The sequence below is a fragment of the Mytilus galloprovincialis genome, chromosome 1, assembly GCF_965363235.1.
Source record: "Mytilus galloprovincialis chromosome 1, xbMytGall1.hap1.1, whole genome shotgun sequence".
Classification (NCBI taxonomy): Eukaryota; Metazoa; Mollusca; class Bivalvia; order Mytilida; family Mytilidae; genus Mytilus; species Mytilus galloprovincialis.
In genome coordinates this window covers 23,443,917-23,467,815 of record NC_134838.1, presented here as the reverse complement: position 1 = coordinate 23,467,815, position 23,899 = coordinate 23,443,917, and the positions used below count along the sequence as shown (strand labels likewise).

Here is a 23,899-nt window from a genome sequence, read left to right as displayed (position 1 = left end):
GCTATATATGTATTATTCATAACATTATATGAGGAAGAAGATACAGAAATGTTTTTAATCTTTATATTGAAATTTCAAAGAAGTTTATGGCATTTAATTTCCGACTAAATAAATATGAACATCACAGTTTAGGAATGGAACGCTGAAATAGTGAAAAGTCTGATACCAAACATCATCATACTCTCTTTTAATATCCTGACTGGAGTATTTGGAAACGGTCTTGTTCGGTTTGTTTATGCTCTTCAAATTAAGAACCTATCATATGACATATATTTTATACCAATTTTAGCTGTGTTCGACATGATAGCAAGTGTGTATCTTGAATCTTTTAAAAGCATTCAGTGCTTGAATCAAGTAACCTGTTCAAACAATATAATCTGCAAGATAGCAATGTTGTTTATGGGATTAGCTAATTTCGTTCCAATATTTGTTCTACTTATTATTGCTATTCAGAGATATTTGAAAGTTAATCATCGGCAGAAATCTCCTATGCAACGTTCTTTAAAAAGAGTTTCATTGTTTCTTGCAAATTTTTGTTCATTAATTATTGCGCTACCTATACCGTTTGTGTTCGATACGAGTTCCTTGTACAGCTCTGACCTTGGGATAGTAGGAAATCACTGTGGAGAAGTAAAAGATGGTGAAACAACAGTCCGGATTGTCTACTCAATTTTCTGGGGAACGTTTGCTACTATTGTAACATTAGCCCTTATCATTTTATACTCCAGAAGGTCCAAGACCACAATTGTCGTCCCTTGATTTTCGTTGTTCACAAATATAGTCCCCAGTGTTGTCAGTGGGTTACTTGCCATTAACTTTTATACCCCTTCCAAATTTATTTCTCCATGTTTTATGCCTCAAATAGCTAGAAAAAAAGGGGGGTGAAATTACACTGTAAAAAAAAATTGGATTCAGAATTCTAAAGGAAAGTAGTGATTTGGTCCAGCTGAAAAAGGTTGAAAATTAGCACTTCGGAAGCTGTCAAAAGATTTCAAGACGCCCTAAATATAAAATTGTCTATATTTTGAGTTAGAGCCGATGAAGTTTTCTATAATTTTGATATAATTTGTCCCAAAAGTAGTACAACACACTGTAAAAATTTCATTGAGAAAGCGCAGGTGGGATTTTTCAAATTTTCATTTATCTTTTAAAAGAAATGCTCTACGAAATAATTGTGGTCTCAGACCAGAATCGGGTACACAATATTCAATCAGCTTGAAGTTCTGGAACCGAAGCCCAGATATGCGCAAAACGATGCAAACCTAAAAGGAAATACAATTTTGATCGAAATAATTGCCGCTTCTCTTAGTGAAGACGTGCAATTCATCGAAATGGGAAAACATCAAGAGCATTCAAACGTTTTTGTGATCGAAATAGTTTGGAGGCAAAGCAGGGTATGAATACCTCGACGGGAAATAATTCCAAGCAGATCCATGAGACGACAGAAAACTAATCGTCGAATTACCCATAATATTACAATTATGTTTCTTGTCATAACCTCGATATTTTTGCTTTGTTATATATCAACGGTAATATTGCTTATTATTGAAGGACTAAACAAGGATTTTTGGAGGGAAATGTCAACAGCGAAAAGATCAGGTGTGCTGTTTAAATCGTAAACCCTTTCATTTATGCTTTTATGGATACCAAATTTCGAAATGAATCCCAAACATTTTTAAAACATGTGTTTATGTTTTGCGTATGTAACGATTATTAGTTTATTATACCACACATCTACTTTAAAGACTAAAATGTCACTTATTCACCTATTTTTTTTTTATAAACGATGAGGTGACATGTGCTTTAATTGTTTACTTTTTCTTCTGAATCACAAAACGTTTAGTATAAACGTTTATTGCTTATTTCATGGACTGTTAGAATATATGTTTTTGAAACCCAAAATATGTCCCGTAAAATATTTTTGTCATCATAGCCAATAGTGCATCGAAAACGTTATGAATGATAACACAATTTTGTAGATGTTCATCAAATTGTTTACATACCTATTAAACTGTTTATTTTAGATGTGGTGTTTTTGATACTTTTTCTTTGCGTCAAAGGGATTTTATTTAAAAAATCACGTAAATGTCACAATCATTAGTTGGGAAACAAATTATTTGCCCCATTTCCAAGTATAAAAAACAATTGACATATGTATGAACCCTTTTTATTTATCGTTGTGAGGTCAGGAGTACTTTTAATCCATGTGCATCGCCAGCTGTTTTCAATATATTTCATTTTTTTCGATACGATATATGGTAACCAGAATTCAGAAAAGTTGCAAATTAAACTATGTAACACATCAAAAGTCTTGTAATATAGCAGTTTTATTAGAAATTTAAAAAAAAAATCATCTATTATACATTTTTATATTGCCACATGCATATTAAAATTTAGTCATAGATTATAAAATTAGTAACCTCATTTTTACTGCTTAATGATACTTATATCTTTTCAAAAGAAGTGTTCAAGCATTAGACAGTTGTCAATGTACGAGTCAAATAATTCAGATTCCCGCAGCACTTTTTTTTTTGTGATTTCATTGTCAGTTATCTTGGCACTGTTATTCTTTAACATATAATATCTTTTAAGTGTATAGACTGTTCGGCAGATAGAGATATGCAGGAAGAAAAAAAAGAAGGGGTCTTTGCGGATATGTATAAATACACATATACTTTTTCCAATTTGAATATGGATATCTAATCAAAACCATTTTATAATGTCGAAACAAATCCCCGACCAATCTTCCAACTTTTGAGAACCTACCTATTTAATATATTGTCTGCTTTGTACTTCTATTGTATATGCATATGTTATGATACATGATACATGATATTTGGTGCTTTTTTCGATGTAAATGAAAATACACGGTATACATATAACATAACTGTTGATTGCTTTCGGTAGATCTATAAAAAAAAATGTATTGTAGTAATATGATCAACAATTATTAGCAGTGTATGCATATCTTCAACATATAATCTAAAGATATATCGATGACGATCAGTATAAATAAGATATTATATTTACCTCTTCTATCCTATACGTACGCAATGAAAAAATACCATAATACCATTTGTTATGTTTCAATTCGTGGTCAAATGCAAAACATAAGAAAAACTAGTATCTCAATTGTTTGTAAAACAATTGAAAGGTCTTTCCTGTAAAAGTGATGTTTTCGTAATGTTCTTTGTACGACCTTTCGTTTGATATACGACAAGCATACCTTCTTAAACTTTTCGATTTTTACACTTAATGACCTCATCCGCCTACATTTTTGAGATCGGAATTATGATATATGGAACAGAGTAGATGAGCTTTCGTTTGATATGCGACAACACCATGTTCTTGAAAGTTTGATTTTTGCACTTAATAACCCTATCCAACAAATTTTTGGAGGTCGGGAATTTGATATTCAAATGTACACATCATGACCTTTCATTTGATATACAACAACCCTACCTTAAAAGAACATTTATTTTTTGCACTCAATGACCCCATCCAACCCATTTTTGGGAGACGTCAATTTGAAAATTGAAATGTACGCTTTATGTTCTTTCATTTGATATGCGACAACCTTACCATCTGAGAAATTTGAATGTTTGCACTAAATGACCCCACCCACCCCCCTGGGATGAAAAGGGGGTTTAAAATTTTCATTTTTAAGTAGAGTTTATTAAGACCTTCAATTTGATATATCAGATGACCCCATTTGACAAAGTGCAAATAATGATGCAATATCAATTATATAAATAGAAGTTATGAAACTTACAAAGTCAATGCAAAACTTGAACATTTCAAATTGATTTTTTGGTGTTTTTTTCCATGGAATGTTTTTGGTATTTGGTCAAACATATAACTATGTCAACCTCTTCAATTTCTTAAACATTTTAAGTGGTAAGTTCTTGATGATTCAGAAATACATGCCTCCGCTCGAAAAACTTCAAACTGAATTATCTCTAAAACGACAATAGATATCTCAAATCTGTTAAATGATAAATGATCTACAGTTGAAGGACAACATTATAGAAAAAGAATTGGGACAATTTCAAAGATCACCAAGGTCACAATTAATCATCAAATATATGATGCAATACAAAACTTGAGAACCGGAAGTCGTAGAGACATGGGACTATCACCATTCAACTCATTCAACTCAGGACCACTTGACCTTTCAAATATTACAAGGTCAAGGTCATAGTAAAATATGAAGGTCAAGGTGAAATTTCATCATGACCTGACATTGACCTCAAATTGAAGGTCTTGAACTACTGATCATCTTTGCAGTTTATAGTAGGTTGATATCTGTTTCCTTTAAAAAGATATACACACAATACTATACTTCATCCCGTCGTAACTTTTGAACAGACAGTCGGACTCTTTTGAGGTCGAGTATAAAATGTAGAGCTCGTCGAGAGGAACATTTTATACGCTGTAAGTATGCAGCAAACTCTTATCGTTTTCTTAATATGAAAGCTTGAAATTGCAGCGTAATTTTTTTTTGCACTCGGTGACCTTTGACCTTGGGTGCAAATTAAAGGTCACATGAACTTAAGATTATTGGTGTAGGTCCCAAGTCTTTACGACTTCCGGTTCTCGAGATACAATTTTTTAAAAATTGATTATATTTTTTCAAGGGAAATAACTCCTTATAAGGGTTAACAACAAAATGATTGTATATGTTAATTAACATTGCCATCTGGTCTTGTACATGTTGCCGTTTTCAAATCGATTCTATCTTGAATACTTTTTGAGAAAAATGTAAAAGAAAGAAATTGCTTCCAGGGGACATAACTCTCATAGGGAATGATGAAATCCTTAGCAGCCTCATATGGTAACACATCATGATGAGATCTAACTTTTGTCCAAATAAGGTCATGATATCTTCAAAAACAACAAGGGGGGGCCATGTCGAAAAAAACCAATAAAAGGGAGATAACTTCTAAAGGGGATGATGAAATCCTACACAGCCTCATCTGGTAATACTTCATGATGAGGTCTACCGATGGTCCATATTTGGTATTGATAACTTCAATAGAAACAAGGGGAGGCCATGTTAAACAAATGCTGGATGAAAAAAAAAAAAAAACTAGTATCTCAATTGTTTGTAAAACAATTGAAAGGTCTTTCCTGTAAAAGTGATGTTTTCGTAATGTACTTTGTATGACCTTTCGTTTGATATACGACAAGCATACCTTCTGAAACTTTTCGCTTTTTACACTTAATGACCTCATCCGCCTACATTTTTGAGATCGGAAGTATGATATATGTAACACAGGGTAGATGAGCTTTCATTTGATATGCGACAACGCCATGTTCTAGAAAGTTTGATTTTTGCACTTAATAACCCCATCCAACTAATTTTTGGAGGTCGGGAATTTGATATTTCAAATGTACACATCATGACCTTTCATTTGATATACAACAACCCTATCGTAAAAGAAAATTTATTTTTTGCACTCAATGACCCCATCCAACCCATTTTTGGGGGACGTCAATTTGAAATTTGAAATGTACGCTTTATGTTCTTTCATTTGATATGCGACAACCTTACCATCTGAGAAATTTGAATTTTTGCACTAAATGACCCCACCCTTCCACCTGGGATGAAAAAGAGGTTTAAATTTTTCATTTTTAAGTAGAGTTTATTGAGACCTTCAATTTGATATATCAGATGACCCAATTTGACAAAGTGCCAAAAATGATGCAATATGAACGATATAAATAGAAGTTATGAAACCTACAAAGTCAATGCAAAACATGAAAATTTCAAAATGATTTTTTGGTCTTTTTTTCCATGGAATGTTTTTGGTATTTGGTCAAACATATAACTATGTTAACCTCTTCAATTTCTTAAACATTTTAAGTGGTAAAATGTTGTTGATTCAGAAATACATGCCGCGGCTCGCAAAATTTCAAACTGCATTATCTCTAAAACGACAATAGATATCTCAAATCTTTTAAATGGTAAATGATCTGCAGTTAAAGGACAACATTATAGTAAAGAATTGGGACAATTTCAAAGTTCACCAAGGTCACAATTAATCATCAAATATATGATGCAATATCAAACTTGAGAACCGGAAGTCGTTATGACATGGGACTATCACCATTCAACTCAGGACCACTTGACCTTTCAAATATCACAAGGTCAAGGTCATAGTATAATGTGAAGGTCAAGGTGAAATTTCATCATGACCTGACATTGACCTCAAATTGAAGGTCTTGAATTACTGATCATCTTTGCAGTTTATAGTAGGTTGATATCTGTTACCTTTAAAAAGATATACACAAAATACTATACTTTTAAGAATCATCCCGTTGTAACTTTTGAACAGACAGTCGGACATTTTTGGACTTATCATATAAAATGTAGAGCTCGTCGAGAGGAACATTTTATACGCTGTTTGTATGCAGTAAAGTCTTATCGTTTTCCTAATATGACAGCTTGAAATTGCAGCGTAATTTTTTTTTGCACTCGGTGACCTTTGACCTTGGGTGCAAATTAAAGGTCACATGAACTTAATATTATTGGTGTAAGTCCCAAGTCTTTACGACTTTCGGTTCTCGAGATACAATTTTTCTAAAATTATGTACAATTTTTCAAGGGGAATAACTCCTTATAAGGGTTAGTAACAAAATGATTGTACATGTTCATTAACATTGCCATCTATTCCTGTACATGTTGTTGTTTTCAAATCGATTCTATCTCTTATACTTTTTGAGAAAAATGCTAAGGAAAGAAATTGTTTCAAGGGGATATAACTCTCATAGGGGACGATGGAATCCAATTCAGCCTCACATGGTAATACATCATGATGAGATCTACATTATGTCCAATTAAAGTCATGATATCTTTAAAACCAACGAGGGGGGACAATGTTGAAAAAAAATCAATAAAAGGGAAATAACTCCTAAAGGGGATGATGAAATCCTTAACAGGGTCATTTGGTAATACATCTTGGTGAGGTCTAGCAATGGTCCATATTTGGTCTTAATAACTTGATCAGAAACAAGAGGCGAGCATGTCAAAAAAATGTTGGAAGAAAAAAAAGAAAAAGAAAAAACGGAAGAAAAACAATAAGGTCTTTCCTTTGTAGAGGAAAGACCTTAAAAAAAAAAAAAAAACAGGAGAAAAACAATAAGGTCTTTCCTCGCGGAGAGGAAAGACCTTAAACATCATACATCTTCCTCGGTAACAGATTGAGAAGAGAACAAAATGAGCGAGCACATGAAGAAACTATGGATAGGTAAACATTAAGAATAAAAATAATATATAAAAGTAGGTCTCTTAACACTTTAAATCTGAAATCATATCCGTATTCTATTTAGAGAAAATAGTACCACTAGTTTTGAAATATGACCGGTAATTAGTTTTATTTGAACTTTTCTTCAATACAATGTTATTAAAATGGTAGAGCAGAATTTTTTTATTTCCTTTACGATTTTTCTGGTTGAATTTTTTGAAAACCGTGACCGGCTTAGAAATACTTTAATTATCAAAATTTTCCCATTTAAAATTTCAAGATCAGGAAACTCAAACCTTAATTGTCATTAAGTGGTATTCATAATCATTCTTCTCTCTTATTTTGTTCAAGGAAGGGAAGTCTATGTTTACAGCAACTATATACATTTATAACATCATATGAGGAACAATAAATAAAAATGTTTTGAATCTTTATATTCAAACTTCTACAAGGTGTACGGTATATTTTCTCGGTTGAATAAACATGAACATCACAATCTTGGATTGGAATGATGAAATAGTGAAAAGTCTGACACCAAACATTATCGTACTTTCTATCTTTATTTTGACCTGAATATTTGGAAACGGCCTGGTTTTGTTTGTTTACACACTTCAAATAAAGAACTCAGATGAAAGGTATTTTATACCAATTTTAGCTGTTTTCGTCATGATAGCATGTGTATATCTTGGATCTTTTGCAATTTATGAGTGTTTTAATCAAGTAACTTTTTCAAACAGTATAGTCTGCAAGACAGCAGAGTTTTTTGCTGGATTTACTACTTTCGTTCCAATATTTGAAAGTATGTCATCGGCTTAAATTTACTATGTCACTTTCGTTAAAAAGGGTCTCATTGTGTCTTGCAAATTTGTGTTCATTTCTCATTGCGCTACCTATACCGTTTGTGTTTGATGCGAATTCCTTTCATTGCTCTGACCATGGGATAGTAGGAATGCACTGTGGAGGAGATGGTGAAACAACAGTCCGGGTGGTCTACTCAATTGTATTGGGAACGTTTGCTACTGTTGTAACATTAGCCCTTATCATTTTATACTCTAGAATCGGGTACACAATATTCCATCAGCTTAAAGTTCAGCAACCGAAGCGCAAATATGCGCAAAATGATGCAGACCTAGAAGGAAATAAAATTTCGACTAAAATAAGTGCTGCTTCTCTTAGTGGAGACATGCAATTAATCGAAGAGCTTTCAACCGGCATTAGTGATCCAAATAGTTTGGATGCAAAGAAGAACATGGCAACCTCGACGGTGAATAATTCTAAGCAAAATGGATCCGTAAGACGTCGGAAAAATAATCGTCGAATTACCCATAATATTACAATTATGTTTCTCGTTATAACCTTGATATTTTTACTTTGTTATATATCAAAGGTAATTTTGCTTATAATTGAAGGACTAAACAAGGATTTTTGGGAAGAAATGTCAATAGCGAAGAGATCAGGTGTGCTGTTTGTATCGGATATATTTATAATTAACAATATTGTAAACCCTTTCATTTATGCTTTTATGGATACAAAATTTCGAAATGAATCCAAAACATTTTTAAAGCGTGTGCTTATGTTTTTCTTGTGTTAAAGTCATAAGAAACGAGTGACCGGTGAAAAATAATGTTCTTCCAATTCTTGAACCAATGCATACAAACATCATAAACTTAGTCTTCTGTGCACGAATTTATCATTTTTTTCGTGTAAATTTCGTATAATCGTTAATTTTTTTTTCAATCGGTCAGTGTTGTTGTGAAAATATGGCAGGTAATTAAAGTTCGTGTTTTGAAGCTGAAGTTTAACGATCGTCACCTGTTTGTCAACAATCGACAAAAAATCAACAAAAAAGCATGGAAATTGAGCACGTGTTTAACATGTAAATTCAGACAATAGGCTATTTTAAGAACCTCCATGCGTATTGTGATCATCGGATTTTTACGAGATGGGTCACACTGAGGTCACTTTGCATACGGAAAATATGTCGGGGAAATTGCTTCCTGGAAGGAACAATTAAAATAAAGTAAACTTCTTCTAAATATAAATAAATTGAAGAATTTTCTTCAGAAAAAAAGTATATGTACATAGGTTTTACAATGAAAACTATCCATTGAGTTATAAAAAAACGTATGCATTATTTTTTTGATTTGAGGTTTTTTATGACTTTAAGGTTATGCATTTAAAATACTACACATCTACTTTCTTTCATGCTAAAGGATGTTCGCTGCTCAGTTTCAAAATAAATAACTTTCCATAAAACTAGTATGTATTGATAGGGAATAAATTAAGGAATAAAAAAAGCAAAAAAAATATAGGGATCAATGTGCTTGTTTTCGAGATATTAGCTATTGGAGTTTTGGCGGGAAAATGTCCTCTCTTGATTTTTCATAGCTTTATCATTGACCAGTTAAAGTTCTCAAATACTATTAAAAAATAAATAAAATTTTATAAAACTTTTACAAATGACTTATAATTATACATGTAACAGATTTATAAAAAGAAAAATGGGGGTTCATGGGCAAATTTTTTTATGGCATTCAAATGGATAAAACCAGAGAAATCTGACAAAAACTCCAAAACATGACAAACAGACATCCTTAAATGTCACGCGTTCACCTATTTTTTTGTATACCGTAATCATTATCTTTAGTGCAAACAAATAAATCCTGAGTAAACACGTGCATTAATTTCTCCTCTCTTCTTGTGAATTAAAATCCCATTTAATTATAAAATGTTTTAAATAAACGTTTATTGCTTATCTTATTCACTCTTACAAAGATTGTTTTTGAAATCCAATAACATATGCCATAAAACATTGTTGTCATCTTGGCTAAAAGTACATCGTAATCGTACAGGATTATAATAATATTTTAGTTGTTTCATATGCTAATCATTTTTTTTACCATACTTATAAATATTACACAAAATTGACTCCGTTTTTTGTCTCTATCTAAAATAATTATATGCTATAATAAGTTGTGTAGAGATAAACATGCGCTTGATAAAAGAAGCAAGATACAAACAGATACCCGTTATGGTTGTTCGGTATTGGGTACTTTTAATCCATTTGCAGAGAATTTTGGGAGTGGATATCTTTCTTTGGATAAGATATATGAAACCTTTTTTCAGAATAAATGCATATAAAACTGTGCTGGCACATTTAAAGTAAAGTTATATAGCAGATTTATCAGATATTTGATAGTTTTCTATACGTTTGATGTTGTTAAATGCATATTCAACTTGATGAATAGATTAGAAAATTTACGAATATCCTTTCCAGTTCTGAATAATACCTATATCTGGTTTTATAAGAAATGTTGAGCATCAGACTTTAATGACCAGATTTCCCAACATGTATAAACAGGCTTAACATTGTGTACACACAAATTCTATCAGTGACACTCGAATCAATCTATTGAAATGCCAACAAAAGTACGAAGTTATAGAGTATTAAAAGTAATTTGTAAGTTTTAACAGGTTTAAGAAAATGTCGATTGAACATATTAACATTTGAGTGCATGAAAAAGTTAATTGAGTTTCAAACATTTTCCCATCGAAAACCGATTGAGTTGTTTTTAGAAAAATAGGTTAATAATGCGTATTTCATAACATGGGAAAAGTATTTCAGATTTATTATTTCGACACATAAACTTATGATAGAGCAGACATGTTACTAGCACCTAGTTATCCACATCTAAAATTCCTATCTGTTCGAAGTGCTCATACAACGAATTGAAAGACTAGACCTATTTACTCTTACAGTCTACCAAACATGCACATAACCATACCAACTTTTTTGCTTTAATCTGTAAAAGTTATGCCCAATTTACAAATCTGTGGCCAATTGACTGTGAGGTTCTCTTCTGTTTTGTATATATTTATAGCTCAACTTATTCCAATAATGAAACAATCATATTTTCATTCTGTAACACAGACATTCGGATTTTACATTTACAGTTTATATACGAGGAGTTGTTTCAGTAATCGTGTAATGTGTGTTTCCCTCTAGACAATAAATACTTCAGTAAGTTAAGATACTCGTGTTTACTTATTCGAATTATTACATTGTCGCTGATCTGAGGTGTCTATGATCTACCATTGGTATCCCCTGCTAGTTGGCCATCTCTAAGAGAATTTGGCATCATTAGTCGGTGTTCAGTATTTTGCTTTCACATTTTTCTATTTTGCAATACTCGTATGGTCATTCTTGAATATGCCATAGGAAAATATCCTTCTTTTTCTATATTGATGTTTATATTTTTTTGTTTAGTTTTTTTTATACGTGTTAATGCAGCACTATTTATTCATGCCTATCAGCTATGGTGTATGACTCTTGTCTGTCTTTAATTACAAAATAAAATATTTATAATACATCATGTTATGATGTCGGATTTTTATTGGTTATTATGCACATCCTAGTACGCTGCTATCGGTAAATAAATGTACAGTGTAAAACAGAGGTTGTCTTCACAGGGGGTGCCAATGGTAGTTACTAGACACCTCAGATCCGCGACAACGCAATAATTCAGGTAAACTAAGTAGCCTGTAATTCAGTGGTTGTCGTTTGTTTATGTGTTACATATTTGTTTTTCATTCATTTTTTTACATAAATAAGGCCGTTAGTTTTCCCGTTTGAATTGTTTTACATTGTCTTATCGGGGCCTTTTATAGCTGACTATGCGGTATGGGCTTTGCTCATTGTTGAAGGCCGTACGGTGACCTATAGTTGTTAATGTCTGTTTCATTTCGTCTTTTGTGGATAGATGTCTCATTGGCAATCATACCACTTTTTATAAGTAAATGTTTGAATCTTAACTTAAACATGTGTTTCTTGCTGACTATGCAATATGTGTTTTACTCATTGTAGAAGGCCATATGATTACTTATCGCATTTTCTAATTTTTATAATAACCAAGCGTACATATTGTAGTTGCCACTCCATTAGTTTGTATTATGACAGTAAAAGATCATACATGCTGCTTATTCTTGTATTGTTCAAGTCCCAAGTAATTTCATTAGCCATTATTAATTGCAAAGAAAATGGCTCATCGGTGAATTCACATCTGGTAAAATGTATGAGAAGTGTTCTTTTCGGCACGATTGGACAGTAGATTGGGTTCTCATTGTAGTATCACAACTCAACTATTTAACCAGGGTGCATACACCTACCATTTTTCCAAGGGTTCACTGTCCATAGATTACAATAGGACTGCAACATGCATGAAACTGCAAACATGCATAGATGCAAACGTAAACAATTAACACTGTTGATTGTTTTTGAAATATTCATAGCCAGATGTTGCCTTTTAGTGTATTAGCTTTACAATCATTTTATAATATCAATGTCTATAACTCAGCATGAAACACAACACAATTAACAAATGTATATGTGTCTGCACCACTGGGGACAAACTATTCATTTTACAGTGTCATCGTCAGCTATATTAACACAATAAGTTACTGAAATATGTCTGTTTTCTTTTATGTGACTTTTATAGATGCGTTGTGGAATATTTTGATTAAGCATATCAGTTATGGTCAGTAATTGTGAAACTTGAAAAATATTAACAAAAGGTAGGAATAATTATAGTTTGTAATAGAAATTTTAATCAAGGTTTAAAATATACTTTTGCAAGATTCCTTCCATAATCGGCTACGAGACAAAAGGACAAGGTTCACTTATGGCACAAAATGGCCTAAAATATATACTTTATCATAAAACACCACAAAGGTCTCAATTTGGTTCGTAAATGGGTCTTCTTCAAAAGTCTGAATGCTAAATGTATTAGTTCTTTTCACATGTTTCATAAGAGTACATAATATTCTCCAAAGTAAGTCCATTTTGGACATTTTGTCAAAATATGACGATTTTGTACATTTTTCAGACCTAAAAACTTTAAAAACACCTTGGCCGCCACCTACGGTCCAAAATTTGTTGTAACCAAAAGATTCCAATTTTGATATAGATTTCATTAATATAAAAACTTTTTGGATCGTAGATGGCGGCCGAGGTTAATTATGCCAAAAACAATTAAAAATGTGACAAAAAAGTACCAAAATTGGCCTTTTAATACAAATTATGTTTATTAAAGGGGTCATACCTCCATAAATTGTAAAGGAAAGTGCCAGAAAAAAATATTTTTGTCTTAATAGTATTATCACAAGTAATTCTATGTGAAATTTGTAATTTTTTGGCCCGATTTTAAAAAAATTAACAAATTTTAACCCTTCGTGAACCTTCTCCTTTCGTTAAAACTAATATTATTTCTCAAAAACTGATGCAGAAGCAAAACTGATGCTTTGTCAGCTTCCATACATCCTTACATATTAAAGTAAAGTATTAGCTAATAATGGATTAGCATGACTATAAAAACGCCATGTAAAGTGACAAAACCTTCATCAAGGCTCTTCAAAGTAAGGAAACTTGTGAAAAATGATTTTTATATTCAAAATGACATTATTTATCTGTTGGCAATCTCTTCCTGATTAAGTGTCATTATGCTAGTGTTCTTGTTGATCTAAAGTTGCTTCTTGCAATTATGAATCATTGGAATAGGTTTTTCAACATGAAGCGTATGTGACTATGGATATGACAAATGGAGCATATCCGTAATTTTCAGTTCAACAGATATTCTATAAATGCAAACCAAATCATGGTTGAATCTGTAATATATTATATATGGAAAAATTTATCTTTACCTATCCAGAACCCGTTGTTTGATGGATTGCTTGTTAGCAGCAATCACCAAGCTACAATACATAGAATATTGCATTTAATGAGATATATATAAACGCCTAAAAAGTGTACAAAACAAAATTAATATTATAAAGAAAGGAAAACATTAAATGCAGTTATCTATAAATATTTCGGATAACAGATTAAATTGGGAATGGAAATGGGAAATGTGTCAAAGAGACAACCCGACCATAGAGCAGACACCAACAGAAGGTCACCAGCAGGTCTTCACCCGGAGCCGTCCTTTAGCTGTCCCTTAAACAAATATATATACTAGTTCAGTGATCATGAACGCCATACTAAACTCCAAATTGTACACAAGAAACTAAAAGTTAAAATAATACAAGAAAAGGCCAGAGGAGGCTCCTGACTTTGGACAGGCGCAAAAATGCGGCGGGGTTAAACATAGCAGATTGTTTTCATTAGTATGATTATGATGTAAAAATTAATCTATTCTGATTAAATATGACAAACTTGAAACTTATACAATTTAAACCAAACACCGCAATGCGTGTTTTAAAAATGACATATATAAAGTATTTATTTACAACAGGGGCTGCATAGATATGATACTAACAAAAAAGGTAATATCAGATACAGGTATATTTCGTAAATTTCAGCAGTTTGATTATGACTAAAAAAATGATTTTTAATTTTAAAACAGGTTAAGTTACAAGATGTATTCGATGAAAAAGACCAATACCATTATTCGATTAATAACATTAACGGTACCAATTTTCCTGCACCAGATGTGCATTTCGACAATACATGTCTCTTCAGTGATGCTCGTGGCCAAAATATTTGAAATCCAAGGCTTATATAAAAGATGAAGAGCTTTAATCCAATAGGTCCAAAAAGTATAGCCAAATCCGTGAAAGGAATCAGAGCTTTGCATGAGGGAGATACATTCCTTAATTTATAATAATTTTTAACGATTAAGGTGTACGTGATGAAGGTGACCGGTAATAGTCGTTCAAGTTATATTTGCGCAAGGCGACTAATATTATAATTGAACGTGGCTGCGTTCTTAAACATCCCAAATGAATAGCACCCTTGATTATTCTAGAATTTTAGAATATATATACATACTCTTAACAAAGTATATTTTAGAGCACCATAATGGTACACATTTGCCTTTTGTTTTAGTATTACATAGTACAGCTTGCATATTCTGACATTTGTCAAGAGTATACTTTAGTCTTAAATACATATCATTAGTTGTGACTTCTGAGATAACTCTCAAATGTTTGTGCTTCGTATCGATCTGACGAGTAACATCTTACATTTTTTATTTCGCCATTTTTAGCTTTCTATGAAATGTTGAGGTTGTATGGAGACAATTTTTACATTGTTACGTTTGAATAGGTCTGTAGAAGGTCAGCCAAACAATCATATGTGGATTCCATATTTGTGACTGATATCAAGTATGACAAACAAAGTTAAGTCTTTAAGATTGTAAAGTTTGAAAAATTTCATTTATCACCAAAGTATAAACGAGAACTGTTGCATTATCCACAGTATTGTTGTGTGCTTGTGGTCATATTTTTCAATTATACGAAACTGTATACTCCTTGCTAGACACATGTATTTAGATTAGGAAATAACGGCAACTAGAACGTATAGTATTATCATAATAGAAACAGTTTTGTCTTCTTCTAAATAATACTTTATAGAAAAAAGTAAAGTCGCAAAAATACTGAGCTCCGAGGAAAATTAAAACGGAAACTCCTTTATCAAATGGCAAAATCAAGAGCCAAAACACATCAAACGAATGGATAACAACTGACTTTGTACGGGCATTTTCTTATGTGGAAAATGGTGGTATGACAGTCGCATCAAATTCCATTATATTGACAACGATGTGAGAACAAAATAATCAGACATAATAGTTAAAAATGTCAAAAAAGGGGTACAGCAGTCAAAGTTGTGTTATAGCGCAGTTCAATGTACTTGTTAAGTAGCTATATAAAATAAACATTCCTAACTTTTCAACACAAAAATCTTTGCAACAATAGGAATTTGTGTATAATATCAGAGGTGGTAAAGAAAACACAGAGGATAAACAATTAATTGGCATCAGCTGTTCAGATAAACTACTCCGTGTCATAGAGTTTATAAAGAAAATCAGCTGTCAAACTGTTGGTCAAGCTATATTTATTTGTTATGTGTTGATTGTCTTCTCTTAGTTTTAAGGCAAGTAAGAAACGTGTTTACTTTAGTGAAAACATAATATTTGTCAGTTGTAAACAATGAGCTTCCTGTTGTTCTTAATTTGTTTGTTTTTTTTTTTTTTGCATTTGTTTTAAGGGGGTAAATACAGAGTGCAATTGTTATTATGTTGTCCAACTGTAACGATATGAATAAAAGATGTGTACGGTCAAAAACCCAGCATTCCAACAAAAGACGAAAACCCAAAAGCAAGATATATATCTTGAATTTAACCTTTTTCCTCTCTTGATATCATTATTATGTTGTTTTTATCACTGCATATTTTCGGATTTAAATGTTTGGCTTTGAGCGTTTCTGATGAAGGTAAATAAAAAAAAACAAATTTACAGATCTAACATTGTTGGGTTGATGTTTAGACGAGTTGTATATGCATAATGTACACAGCCATGTATCACCATCACTGCTGGTGATCCGATGGATAAATCTGTTGTAGCGTTGTCACTGTCTCAGACGTACTTATAGATATAATTATATTCTGTGACTGTATCTTACATTAATTTGTAGGATCCTTTACTATAGATAATTTAGCTGATCTGTAAGAATTACATCTTCATATCTAATATATCATGTACTGTAGTACGACGCTAGATTAAAACTGACGTGGAAAGGTAACACCCGGCCTCCGAAGGCTTCATTTTTATGAAGTCTGGTATATCGGGACGGCTACAGTGCAGGCGATTTAGTGTCACGATATCTCAGTACCATGGGTTCGAATTCCGGCGAGGTAGAACAAAAAATTTGCGAAAGCAAATTTACAGATCTAACATTGTTGGGTTGTTGATGTTTAGACAATATATGTCTTGCTTAAGCAATCCTCTATAATATCAATAAAGTAATTTTCTTTGTGTGCAGTTATTTGAAGTAAATTAAAGGATGTAAAGACCAAAATAATTCGTTGCCACCTAAAGAAGTTTAAGTCAAAAATGTGTTTATTAATTATAATTCTATATAAAAATATTATGGTTTCTTGTCAAAGCCTGTAGATGGAGGTGTCTATAAGATCATTTCCATTCAGTGTTTCGTGAGAAGTTTGTCTTATGTAGACCAGTTTTGAGATCAATGCATACATATTGACTTCAAAAACATCATATATATACTTTATAGTTAACCTAGCACTTTCGCAGCAATTCAATTTTATGTATGTGGCAATATGTCATATTTGAACAAATATCACATATTTGAACAAATATGATGCTCTGCTTCATTTCCTTATCCTGAATGATAAATTTGATGAGTTTACAACAGGGGAATTGGTGTTTTGATTATTTCTTCATAATGATTTTTTGTTCAGAGTCAACAACTTGATAGGGCTGTAGCGACTTGTAATTTTGACAGCTTTAAGAGTCTCGATGGTGAAATGAAATGACCTCGAGTCATTTATTTCACTGAGGATAAATTCGACAGTATATTGAAGATAATTTCACATTTGCAGGAGACAATTCCCTCATGGCAAAAAAAAAATCATTATTGAATTTGTAGGTTACAGATTTGAGAAGTGAATGAAATTTACATAAAAACGATCAATTAACTTCAGTACATACAAAACATTACATAATTTAACAGTCAAGTTCTTATTCAATTTGAAAAAAATAGAATTTATTTTCTCATTGGTGTAAGCGACTTATTTGAAGATAATCTGGATAATGGGAATCCTGCATGATCATTATTATTAAATTTGGTATTGCGTGTCAATGGGATGAATTTGGTTACGTTGAAAACAATCTTCAGATGAAAGAACATTGATTTCCTCTGCAAACTATCATTATTGTTTCGTCATTTCAGTCAGACAAAAATTCACAAACGAATTTCTCCTAACATTATTATTCAGAACTACAAACGTATGTCCTAGAAAAAGAAGGTTCATGTTCTTAGAATGGTTGACGGTAAAAACACATATTGCAAACTATCAAACATTGGTTTCGATAAAATATGATGTAACAAACTAAACATTAAAAATACATACATATTGAGAAATGCCTGTATTATGTCTATGAAGAAATGACATAAAAAATGAGTTGAACACTGAAAAGACCACGTAGAATATATACAAAGCTGTGATATTAGGAAGAAAAATGGAAAATTTTACAATATATTTTCATAAATAACACTTATATGATTTACATAACTATAAAACAAAAATAGCATTTAATAAAATGTGGCTGAAAATCGCAAAATAATAGGAAAAAAATATTTATTACAGTTGTATGTAACCCCACACCCCAATTGGTATTTAACATCGATTTCTCATTCATGGCACTATTCTACTAAAGTGGCAGACTCAGTTTTAATATAAGTATTATAAGTATTGAGGGGCCAGCTGAGGACCATCTCTGGGAGTGGGATTTACTCACTGCGTTGAAGACCGATTGATGGCCTTCGGCTGTTTTCTGTTCTTTGGTCGTGTTTTTGTCTCTTTGACATACACTATATACGGTGTAGGCTTTACTCATTGTCTTAAGCCCAATGGTAACCAGTTCTTGTTTATATGATTGCCATCTGTTCTCCGTTTGATACTTCCAGTTGTCTTATTGACAATCATTACAGACAGTCTTATCTATTTAATTCAAATTACGAATTGAACATTTTGCTCGGAATGAAAATTTTGACCAGTGAGTTTCAAAATAAATGGTGTCATCTTTATATACATTGCTTACTTAAATTCTAAAGTTTATTTACTTCAAATGTTTCTTTATAATTCAGATATCGGATTTCATTACTGATTTTATCGGTTTACAACTTAATCGATGACAATAAAAGGTGCGAATGAAAGGCTTTGAACACTTGCCGACTTAAAAGAAGCAATGATCGCTATTTTACGAAGTTTGGCTTGAGGACACTTATCCGTTAAAGTTATATAAGATTGGACAATGAATACATATCTTACAAGAACACCTAATTATCTTTTCATTTAATTTAGTTTCAATTAAAGATAGCCGCCCCAGGATTCTGAAACGTAAACTTTTTTTGTAAATAAATCGGAATGTATTGAAAACATTATGTACTTCATTCAGGTCATTAAAAGTGTCGAATATACTGAGTAAACGGACGTTGGTGTACCTGCCAATTTAAGGGTTATACATATTCAGGACTAGAGCAACAAAAGCCGGGTAGGTTTGTAATGTAGACCATCAGCATGAAGGACGGAACATTGGGATGAGAGATGAAATTTTACCATACATGTAGTTATATATTTCGAAGAATCACTTTACGGTGTGGGTTTTAATCGTGATCTAACATCATATGTTGACCAGAAAACCGCGACCTCATAACGACTGTTATCTTATAATCATAGGGATAAGCATGGCAGGGTGTTATTATGTACCCCTTTACCATCCACACAAAAGTGTCTGCCCTAGAATGTTATGTCAAAGAGTTCGAATTAGTATTTAGAAAGAATTATTTTTATGTGACCATCGTGTGTGTTGCTCATCTGTAATTTAGCCTTGTTCTACAAAAAGACAAAATTGAAATAAATTGAAATGCTAAATTAGTACATATTTTACTATCTTTTCTATTGTGTTAAATATCTCATTTTTTTAGGTTCATTTATACGTAATTATTTAAACTTACATGTATTTTATCAATAATGTCTATATAATCACTTGTATAACTATGGTCAATTTTAGACATTGTCCATTTTTTAATTTAAATCTATTTCACATATTCCTTTAGCACACATTGTAATTGATTTTTCTTTTGTTTCTTTATGTTTATAGTCCACAGTCTAATGTGAATTGTCCAGATGTCCAGTAGAGAACCTGTGACGTATTAAATTAAGGTGTAAGATATTGGAACACAATGCAGGTGAGTTGGTCATTTATGTATTTGTAGATATTTCTTTTTATATATTTGATGCGAAGAGAGCAGTCGGCCTTTTGGTCATAATTAGCGTAAGAAACAATCATTTTTTGGCCATAATTAGCGTAAGAAACAATCATTTTTACAGCATTTTGTTCATAATGAAGCGTAAGGTGTTTTCCTGAATAAAAAATCACCAGGAACGTACTGATTATATAAAATGTTATGTAAAACACTTAAATAAATTGGAAACAATCAATCAATAAAGGCGACTTAAACTATCCAAAGTCGTATAACATTAATTTACAATGTATAGTAATAACTTAAGTTATGTAAAAACATGGAGATGATACCAAGCGTGCAACTAAAAACAAAATTTCAATAAAAAAACATACAATACGAATACGAATACGATTTTTTCATTATAGTGACATTGTGTATATATATGTAGTATAATAATAATATTTGTCAATACAATGTGTGTACACCCGGCCCATTGGACTTATAAGTCAATTAAAAATATAAATCATACAACACCATTGTCCAAAAAGAAAAATAACCGTCCCTTATACATCACATAAACGTATTGGTTGAGCAAATGTGATCCAGACAAAAACCATTAGGGAACTAAAGAGATCGGAAAAGTAAAACAATTCCTTTTTTACAAATTACAAAATGTATCACTTAAAATCAATGAAAATGTACGTAATAACAAATCTGTGTTAAAGCGCTAGGGAGATACATACGCTGGTAGTTTAACGACCCAGACGTCGAGTGGTAATAAAATATAATAAAATACCGATGTTGCGGTATATTTTAAGCTGTTCTATAAATTCAAACTATAGATTTTCAAAATTTAAAAGCTTAAGGTGCGTAAATACGTTAGCACATTTAAAAACCAAGATACTAAGAAATTGCATACAATTCTAGAGCATAACTGATTGAAAGATAGACATGACCTTTTGTTAATTAATCCTCGAACATTCCCTGCAGTATAGTTGTATTCTCATTTCCTCCTAATTCAATTTCTGAAGCAAGAGTTATCAAACAATTATATCATCTAGTATGTAAAAAAAATACCAGTAGGTAAAATGGTATCATTAAGTGACTATATCAAGTACCAATTCAGAAGAAATAAGATGTTCAATTATAAAACTGTAAAGGTTCATGTCTGTCAGAAAAATAGTTCAAATTTAATGAAATTATTTCAAATCTAATATAACAGCTTTTATTTAATTTTATTTATAGTCTTTATTGTGGGGCGTTTGTCCTTGATTGATCTTTGCAAATGTATGAAGAGTTAGCCCATTCTTTATGCTTTCAAAAATAGTTTCCAAGAACTGGATGCTATAACACTGAATGAAGCAGATAATAAAAGAATAAATCATATACTGAAATACGAAAAGTTAGTTCCTAATTTCTAATTTCGTGTTGTAGTATTTTCTTAGTGTCAAGCCTGACTAATTAAGGTTGATTAGAAATTGCAAGTTCCCTTTTTTTTTGTCTTCCAAATTATGTTCCTTTTCATTGATTTACTGTTGGTGTTTGAGGATTGGATGAAAACTTAAAAGTATTTAAAAACATTGTCAAACAAAATATGTATTGAAAGTTTGGGCTGGTCTAAAAATCTCAAAATTGGTCTCTTAGGACCCATATTTTGACTACTAAATAATAGGAGTCTTTTTAATACTCACCGGTAAACTTGTAATAAAAAGAAAATAACGAAGTAAAAATTAATAATTTCTGATACATAAATTTAATAATACTTTTAGATATTTGGATGATATTTTGGCTCTTAATAATGACGACTTCAGTATGTATACTAAAGAAATGTATCCTGTTAAACTTACTTTAAATAAAGTTAATACTAACAAAGACTAATGCCCTTTCCTCGATCTTGATATCTATATCATTAACGGAAAGCTTAATACTAAAATTTATGATAAAAGAGATTATTTCTCATTTCCTATCGTTAATTATCCATTTTTAGATTGTGACGTTCCCTTGTCACCATCTTACGGTGTTTATATATCTCAACTTGTACGATTCGCTCGTATATGTAACAATGTTTTAGATTTTAACGAGAGAAATTTATGTATTACTGAAAAATGATTACACCAGGGTTTTCGATATCACAAACTAGTCAAAACATTTACTGAATTTTATCATCGGTATAAGAACATCATTCGTAAATATAGCTTAACATGTAGACTTCTTATACGTTCAGGTATTTCACATCCAATATTTTATGGAAATATTCTTTATAAAGCACTAAAATGTCAGTATTCACCTCAGAAGCTAACAAAACCTTTAAATATACTTATTAAGAAGGGATATAGTTACGATACTGTTGTCAGGTCATTAAAGATTTTGGCGTTAATATTGATTCACCTATAGGGTCTTTGCATCGGAACTAAACACATTTATTTAAACATCATGCAGTTGTTGGCATGAAATGGGTTATGTTCTTCTCATATATGTTATGATGGTGTGATACTAAACCCCTCACGGGAAGGATTGTGCCTGATATTCATATGATGAAGACATAATCTTTCAATCAGTTTAGTTGAAGTCTGGAGCTGGCATGTCAGTTAAATGCTAGTAGTCTGATGTTATTTATGTATTATTGTCATTTTGTTTATTTTCTTTGGTTACATCTTCTGACATCGGACTCGGACTTCTCTTGAACTGAATTTTAATGTGCGTATTGTTAAGCGTTTACTTTTCTGCATTGGCTAGATGTATAGGGGAGGGTTGAGATCTCATAAACATGTTTAACCCCGCCGCAATTTTGCGCCTGTCCCAAGTCAGGAGCCTCTGGTCTTTGTTAGTCTTGTATTATTTTTAGTTTCTTGTGTACAATTTGGAGTTTAGTATGGCGTTCATTATCACTGAACTAGTATATATATTTGTTTAGGGGCCAGCTGAAGGCCGACTCCGGGTGTGGGAATTTCTCGCTGCATTGAAGACCTGTTGGTGACCTTCTGCTGTTGTCTGCTCTATGGTCGGGTTGTTGTCTCTTTGACACATTTCCCATTTCCATTCTCAATGTTATTACTATAGTCAAATGTATTTGTTTTTAAAACGCTCGAATGTATCCTTGACTTTGCTATTAACTTAGAAGCTAATATTTTATTTTAATTAGTTGGTACTGATGGTGCATCTTTGTAGCGTAATCAACATGTTTGATACTAAAATTAATCAGCATGTATCGATTTCATGCATGATAACTAATTTCTAAAACTACTTAAACGTTGTATTAAGACCAAGCAAAAATAGGATTTTTAAAGCTAAGGTTATATAACAGTACAATGCACTCTATATCAAAGAATAATACTACACACGAAAATATATAATGTTCATAAATAAAATTAAAATATCTTTGTTCTTCTGTTGGACGAATAATTTTCTATTTGCAAAATGACAGGAACATTTTGAACGAGAGGTTTTACGTAAGAAAAATAATCTGTATTCAAACTGTGAGACCATAATTTCGAACATCAATTTCGTTCTATTATAGAAAAAACTTTTCTGAAACTGTGAGCATTCTTTGATGTGATGTTATATAGTTTTGTTATCTTGTGACTATAAGTTCTCTCTGTCGAACCAATATTGTTGAAAATTCTTTAAGTTGTGATGTTTTTCTTCTGGTTTTCCGCTAATGAGTTTTAATACAGGACAGGGCAGAGTGGTTGTCATTCTTTCATCTTATATTTTATTTCATTAGGTGATCGGTGTTGCTGGCAAAATCCGCAAATCTTTGGTAGTTTCTGTTAAATAAACTCTCCAATTTTCGTAGACATTGCTTTTATCTAGAAAGATACTTGAATGACATTAGATGTATGTTTCATTATGATACTTTATTCTGATTGGCTAATTGAACATCACGTGT

General features: G+C 31.8%; 1 protein-coding gene across 5 annotated transcripts in view; it reads left to right on the top strand.

The window, feature by feature from the left end:
• Window positions 1-23,899, top strand: part of LOC143069914 (uncharacterized) — a 49,600-nt gene that overhangs the window by 8,632 nt on the left and 17,069 nt on the right. The window contains exons 1-2 of one of the 5 annotated variants that reach the window (XM_076244689.1): window positions 19,194-19,316; window positions 19,926-20,013. The gene's annotated coding sequence lies outside the window, so the exon portion shown is untranslated. The other 4 variants (XM_076244691.1, XM_076244692.1, XM_076244693.1 and 1 more) reach the window with 4 other exon arrangements.